Here is an 8,260-nt window from a genome sequence, read left to right as displayed (position 1 = left end):
GATTTACCAATTTCTGGAATGCAATGCATTCCCGATGTTGGTCCCTGCAGCTCCGGCCTATGGGTTACACATCGCATAGCATAGCTAGCCGCTGACCCTCCCCGGAAGTAGCCGCTGTGCAGCCCGGTTTTTTCACAGTTCCACACTTATCTTAATGTTTTCTTCCTCATTGCTATCTTCCCCAGTAATGTTTTTCCCTTTCCTCATAGTTGTCTTCCACATAACATAACTGAATTTCCTCATGACTATCTTCCCCATAATGTTTCTCCTTTTCCTCATAGTTATCTTCCCCATAATATAATTCCAGTTCCTCGTGGCTATCTTTCCCGATAACGTTTCTCATTTATCGATCTTATCTGCATTTTTTTCTCTCTTATCTGCATTTCCTCATGACTATCTTCCCCAAAGGATATCTCCTTTTTCTCATGGCTATCTTCCCTATAACTAATCTTAATTTCCTCATGGCTATCTTGCCTGTAGCATATCTCCATTTCCTCATGGCAATCTTCCCTAAAGCATATCTCTATTTCCTCATGGCTATCTTCCCTAAAACACATCTTCATTTTCTCATGGCTATCTTCCTTATAACATATCTCTATTTCCTCATGGCTATCTTCCTTATAGCATATCTCTATTTCATCATGGCTATCATCCACATCACATAGCATATCTCCATTTCCTCATGGCTATCTTCCCTATAATGTATCTCCATTTCCTCATGGCTATCTCCCCCATAATGTATCTCCATTTACTCATGGCTATCTTCCTCATAATATATCTTAATTTCTTCATGGCTATCTCACCCATAAAGTAACTCCTTTTCCTCATGGTTATCTTCCCAATAGCATATCTTCATTTCCTCATGGATATCTTACCCATAATGTATCTCCATTTCCTCATGGCTATCTTACCCATAACTTTTCTCTATTTCCTCATTGTAATCTCCCCCATAACATATCTCAATTTCCTCATGGTTATCTTCCCCATAGCATATCTCCATTTCCTCATGACTATCTTCCACATCACATAGCATATCTCCATTTCCTCATGGCTATCTTCCACATCACATAGCATATCTCCATTTCCTCGTGGCTATCTTCCACATCACATAGCATATCTCCATTTCCTCATGGCTATCTTCCCTATAATGTATCCCCATTTCCTCATGGCTATCTTCCCCATAATGTATCTCCATTTACTCATGGCTATCTTCCTCATAATATATCTTCATTTCTTGATGGCTATCTTACCCATAACATAACTCCTTTTCCTCATGGTTATCTTCCCCATAGCATATCTCCATTTCCTCATGACTATCTTACCCATAACATTTCTCCATTTCCTCATGACTATCTTCCTCATAATATATCTCCATTTCCTCATGGCTATCTTCCCCATAATGTATCTCCATTTCCTCATGGCTATCTTCCCCATAATGTATCTCCGTTTCCTCATGTCTATCTTCCCCATAGCATATCTCCATTTCCTCATGGCTATCTTCCCCATAGCATATCTCCATTTCCTCATGACTATTTTACCCATAACATTTCTCCATTTCCTCATGACTATCTTCCTCATAATGTATCTTCATTTCCTCATGGCTATCTTCCCCATAATGTATCTCCATTTACTCATGGCTATCTTCCTCATAATATATCTTCATTTCTTGATGGCTATCTTACCCATAACATAACTCCTTTTCCTCATGGTTATCTTCCCCATAGCATATCTCCATTTCCTCATGACTATCTTACCCATAACATTTCTCCATTTCCTCATGACTATCTTCCTCATAATGTATCTTCATTTCCTTATGGCTATCTTCCCCATAATTTATCTCCATTTCCTCATGGCTATCTTACCCATAACATTTCTCCATTTCCTCATGACTTTCTTCCTTATAATGTATCTCCATTTCCTTATGGCTATCTTCCCCATAATGTATCTCCATTTCCTCATGGCTATCTTACCCATAACTTATCTCTATTTCCTCATTGTAATCTCCCCCATAGCATTTCTCCATTTCCTCATGGCTATCTTCCTCATAGCATCTCTCCATTTCCCCATGGCTATCTTCCCCATAGCATATCTCAATTTCCTCATGGCTTTCTTCCCCACAGCATATCTCCAATTCCTCATGACTATCTTCCACATCACATAGCATATCTCCATTTCCTCATGGCTATCTTCCACATCACATAGCATATCTCCATTTCCTCATGGCCATCTTCCCCATAATGTATCTCCATTTACTCATGGCTATCTTCCTCATAATATATCTTCATTTCTTCATGGCTATCTTACCCATAACGTAACTCCTTTTCCTCATGGTAATCTTCCCCATAGCATGTCTGCATTTCCTCATGACTATCTTCCTCATAATATATCTTCGTTTAATCATGGATCTCCTACCCATAACGTAACTCCATTTCCTCGTTGCTATCTTTGCCATTCCCTACTGATTTTCTTATACTTAGTTTGACTCTACTCCATGTAATCTCCACCAAATGTAACTCAATTTCGTCCTGAGCAGTGCTTAAAGTGGTCTTAGATAGGTGGTGGAACTCACCCCCCTCCCCACGGCGCCTATGCAATAAAGGTATTGCGCGCGCCGTAGGCACGCACCGCAAAAAGGGGCGTGGTCTCAAAAAGAAAGGGGCGTGGTCACTAGAGATGAGCGCCGGAAATTTTTCGGGTTTTGTGTTTTGGTTTTGGGTTCGGTTCCGCGGCCGTGTTTTGGGTTCGACCGCGTTTTGGCAAAACCTCACCGAATTTTTTTTGTCGGATTCGGGTGTGTTTTGGATTCGGGTGTTTTTTTAAAAAAACCCTAAAAAACAGCTTAAATCATAGAATTTGGGGGTAATTTTGATCCCAAAGTATTATTAACCTCAAAAAACATAATTTACACTCATTTTCAGCCTATTCTGAACACATCACACCTCACAATATTATTTTTAGTCCTAAAATTTGCACCGAGGTCGCTGTGTGAGTAAGATAAGCGACCCTAGTGGCCGACACAAACACCGGGCCCATCTAGGAGTGGCACTGCAGTGTCACGCAGGATGGCCCTTCCAAAAAACCCTCCCCAAACAGCACATGACGCAAAGAAAAAAAGAGGCGCAATGAGGTAGCTGACTGTGTGAGTAAGATTAGCGACCCTAGTGGCCGACACAAACACCGGGCACATCTAGGAGTGGCACTGCAGTGTCACGCAGGATGTCCCTTCCAAAAAACCCTCCCCAAACAGCACATGACGCAAAGAAAAAAAGAGGCGCAATGAGGTAGCTGTGTGAGTAAGATTAGCGACCCTAGTGGCCGACACAAACACCGGGCCCATCTAGGAGTGGCACTGCAGTGTCACGCAGGATGTCCCTTCCAAAAAACCCTCCCCAATCAGCACATGATGCAAAGAAAAAGAAAAGAAAAAAGAGGTGCAAGATGGAATTATCCTTGGGCCCTCCCACCCACCCTTATGTTGTATAAACAAAACAGGACATGCACACTTTAACCAACCCATCATTTCAGTGACAGGGTCTGCCACACGACTGTGACTGATATGACGGGTTGGTTTGGACCCCCCCCAAAAAAGAAGCAATTAATCTCTCCTTGCACAAACTGGCTCTACAGAGGCAAGATGTCCACCTCATCTTCACCCTCCGATATATCACCGTGTACATCCCCCTCCTCACAGATTATCAATTCGTCCCCACTGGAATCCACCATCTCAGCTCCCTGTGTACTTTGTGGAGGCAATTGCTGCTGGTCAATGTCTCCGCGGAGGAATTGATTATAATTCATTTTAATGAACATCATCTTCTCCACATTTTCTGGATGTAACCTCGTACGCCGATTGCTGACAAGGTGAGCGGCGGCACTAAACACTCTTTCGGAGTACACACTTGTGGGAGGGCAACTTAGGTAGAATAAAGCCAGTTTGTGCAAGGGCCTCCAAATTGCCTCTTTTTCCTGCCAGTATAAGTACGGACTGTGTGACGTGCCTACTTGGATGCGGTCACTCATATAATCCTCCACCATTCTATCAATGTTGAGAGAATCATATGCAGTGACAGTAGACGACATGTCCGTAATCGTTGTCAGGTCCTTCAGTCCGGACCAGATGTCAGCATCAGCAGTCGCTCCAGACTGCCCTGCATCACCGCCAGCGGGTGGGCTCGGAATTCTGAGCCTTTTCCTCGCACCCCCAGTTGCGGGAGAATGTGAAGGAGGAGATGTTGACAGGTCGCGTTCCGCTTGACTTGACAATTTTGTCACCAGCAGGTCTTTCAACCCCAGCAGACCTGTGTCTGCCGGAAAGAGAGATCCAAGGTAGGCTTTAAATCTAGGATCGAGCACGGTGGCCAAAATGTAGTGCTCTGATTTCAACAGATTGACCACCCGTGAATCCTTGTTAAGCGAATTAAGGGCTGCATCCACAAGTCCCACATGCCTAGCGGAATCGCTCCGTGTTAGCTCCTTCTTCAATGCCTCCAGCTTCTTCTGCAAAAGCCTGATGAGGGGAATGACCTGACTCAGGCTGGCAGTGTCTGAACTGACTTCACGTGTGGCAAGTTCAAAGGGCATCAGAACCTTGCACAACGTTGAAATCATTCTCCACTGCACTTGAGACAGGTGCATTCCATCTCCTATATCGTGCTCAATTGTATAGGCTTGAATGGCCTTTTGCTGCTCCTCCAACCTCTGAAGCATATAGAGGGTTGAATTCCACCTCGTTACCACTTCTTGCTTCAGATGATGGCAGGGCAGGTTCAGTAGTTTTTGGTGGTGCTCCAGTCTTCTGTACGTGGTGCCTGTACGCCGAAAGTGTCCCGCAATTTTTCTGGCCACCGACAGCATCTCTTGCACGCCCCTGTCGTTTTTTAAAAAATTCTGCACCACCAAATTCAAGGTATGTGCAAAACATGGGACGTGCTGGAATTTGCCCATATTTAATGCACACACAATATTGCTGGCGTTGTCCGATGCCACAAATCCACAGGAGAGTCCAATTGGGGTAAGCCATTCCGCGATGATCTTCCTCAGTTGCCGTAAGAGGTTTTCAGCTGTGTGCGTATTCTGGAAAGCGGTGATACAAAGCGTAGCCTGCCTAGGAAAGAGTTGGCGTTTGCGAGATGCTGCTACTGGTGCCGCCGCTGCTGTTCTTGCGGCGGGAGTCCATACATCTACCCAGTGGGCTGTCACAGTCATATAGTCCTGACCCTGCCCTGCTCCACTTGTCCACATGTCCGTGGTTAAGTGGACATTGGGTACAACTGCATTTTTTAGGACACTGGTGAGTCTTTTTCTGACGTCCGTGTACATTCTCGGTATCGCCTGCCTAGAGAAGTGGAACCTAGATGGTATTTGGTAACGGGGGCACACTGCCTCAATAAATTGTCTAGTTCCCTGTGAACTAACGGCGGATACCGGACGCACGTCTAACACCAACATAGTTGTCAAGGACTCAGTTATCCGCTTTGCAGTAGGATGACTGCTGTGATATTTCATCTTCCTCGCAAAGGACTGTTGAACAGTCAATTGCTTACTGGAAGTAGTACAAGTGGGCTTACGACTTCCCCTCTGGGATGACCATCGACTCCCAGCGGCAACAACAGCAGCGCCAGCAGCAGTAGGCGTTACACGCAAGGATGCATCGGAGGAATCCCAGGCAGGAAAGGACTCGTCAGACTTGCCAGTGACATGGCCTGCAGGACTATTGGCATTCCTGGGGAAGGAGGAAATTGACACTGAGGGAGTTGGTGGGGTGGTTTGCGTGAGCTTGGTTACAAGAGGAAGGGATTTACTGGTCAGTGGACTGCTTCCGCTGTCACCCAAAGTTTTTGAACTTGTCACTGACTTATTATGAATGCGCTGCAGGTGACGTATAAGGGAGGATGTTCCGAGGTGGTTAACGTCCTTACCCCTACTTATTACAGCTTGACAAAGGGAACACACGGCTTGACACCTGTTGTCCGCATTTCTGGTGAAATACCTCCACACCGAAGAGCTGATTTTTTTGGTATTTTCACCTGGCATGTCAACGGCCATATTCCTCCCACGGACAACAGGTGTCTCCCCGGGTGCCTGACTTAAACAAACCACCTCACCATCAGAATCCTCCTGGTCAATTTCCTCCCCAGCGCCAGCAACACCCATATCCTCCTCATCCTGGTGTACTTCAACACTGACATCTTCAATCTGACTATCAGGAACTGGACTGCGGGTGCTCCTTCCAGCACTTGCAGGGGGCATGCAAATAGTGGAAGGCGCATGCTCTTCACGTCCAGTGTTGGGAAGGTCAGGCATCGCAAACGACACAATTGGACTCTCCTTGTGGATTTGGGATTTCAAAGAACGCACAGTTCTTTGCGGTGCTTTTGCCAGCTTGAGTCTTTTCAGTTTTCTAGCGAGAGGCTGAGTGCTTCCATCCTCATGTGAAGCTGAACCACTAGCCATGAACATAGGCCAGGGCCTCAGCCGTTCCTTGCCACTCCGTGTGGTAAATGGCATATTGGCAAGTTTACGCTTCTCCTCCGACAATTTTATTTTAGGTTTTGGAGTCCTTTTTTTTCTGATATTTGGTGTTTTGGATTTGACATGCTCTGTACTATGACATTGGGCATCGGCCTTGGCAGACGACGTTGCTGGCATTTCATCGTCTCGGCCATGACTAGTGGCAGCAGCTTCAGCACGAGGTGGAAGTGGATCTTGATCTTTCCCTAATTTTGGAACCTCAACTTTTTTGTTCTCCATATTTTATAGGCAGAACTAAAAGGCACCTCAGGTAAACAATGGAGATGGATGGATTGGATAGTTTACTAGTATACAATTATGGACGGACTGCCACGGTTAGGTGGTATAAAAAAACCACGGTTAGGTGGTATATATTATAATAATAATACAATTATGGATGGACGGACTGCCTGCCGACTGCCGACACAGAGGTAGCCACAGCCGTGAACTACCGCACTGTACACTGGTTGATAAAGAGATAGTAGTATACTCGTAACAACTAGTATGACACTATGACGACGGTATAAAGAATGAAAAAAAAACCACGGTTAGGTGGTATATATTATAATAATAATACAATTATGGATGGACGGACTGCCTGCCGACTGCCGACACAGAGGTAGCCACAGCCGTGAACTACCGCACTGTACACTGGTTGATAAAGAGATAGTAGTATACTCGTAACAACTAGTATGACACTATGACGACGGTATAAAGAATGAAAAAAAACCCACGGTTAGGTGGTATATATTATAATAATAATACAATTATGGATGGACGGACTGCCTGCCGACTGCCGACACAGAGGTAGCCACAGCCGTGAACTACCGCACTGTACACTGGTTGATAAAGAGATAGTAGTATACTCGTAACAACTAGTATGACACTATGACGGTATAAAGAATGAAAAAAAAACCACGGTTAGGTGGTATATATTATAATAATAATACAATTATGGATGGACGGACTGCCTGCCGACTGCCGACACAGAGGTAGCCACAGCCGTGAACTACCGCACTGTACACTGGTTGATAAAGAGATAGTAGTATACTCGTAACAACTAGTATGACACTATGACGACGGTATAAAGATTAAAGAATGGAAAAAAAACCACGGTTAGGTGGTATATATTATAATAATAATACAATTATGGATGGACGGACTGCCTGCCGACTGCCGACACAGAGGTAGCCACAGCCGTGAACTACCGCACTGTACACTGGTTGATAAAGAGATAGTAGTATACTCGTAACAATTAGGATGACACTATGACGGTATAAAGAATGAAAAAAAAACCACGGTTAGGTGGTAGGTATATAATAATAAATAATACAATTCTGGTCGGACGGACTGCCTGCCGTGTGCCGACACAGAGGTAGCCACAGCCGTGAACTACCGCACTGTACACTGGTTGATAAAGAGATAGTAGTATACTCGTAACAATTAGGATGACACTATGACGGTATAAAGAATGAAAAAAAAAACCACGGTTAGGTGGTAGGTATATAATAATAAATAATACAATTCTGGTCGGACGGACTGCCTGCCGTGTGCCGACACAGAGGTAGCCACAGCCGTGAACTACCGCACTGTACTGTGTCTGCTGCTAATATAGACTGGTTGATATTTAAAGAGATATTAGTAGTATACAACAATACTATACTGGTGGTCAGGCACTGGTCACCACTCCTGCAGCAAAAGTGTGCACTGTTAATTAATATAATTGTACTCCTGGCTCCTGCTAACAACC

Source organism: Pseudophryne corroboree, chromosome 6 (assembly GCF_028390025.1).
Source record: "Pseudophryne corroboree isolate aPseCor3 chromosome 6, aPseCor3.hap2, whole genome shotgun sequence".
Taxonomy (NCBI): Eukaryota; Metazoa; Chordata; class Amphibia; order Anura; family Myobatrachidae; genus Pseudophryne; species Pseudophryne corroboree.
This window is presented reverse-complemented; position numbering follows the sequence as displayed.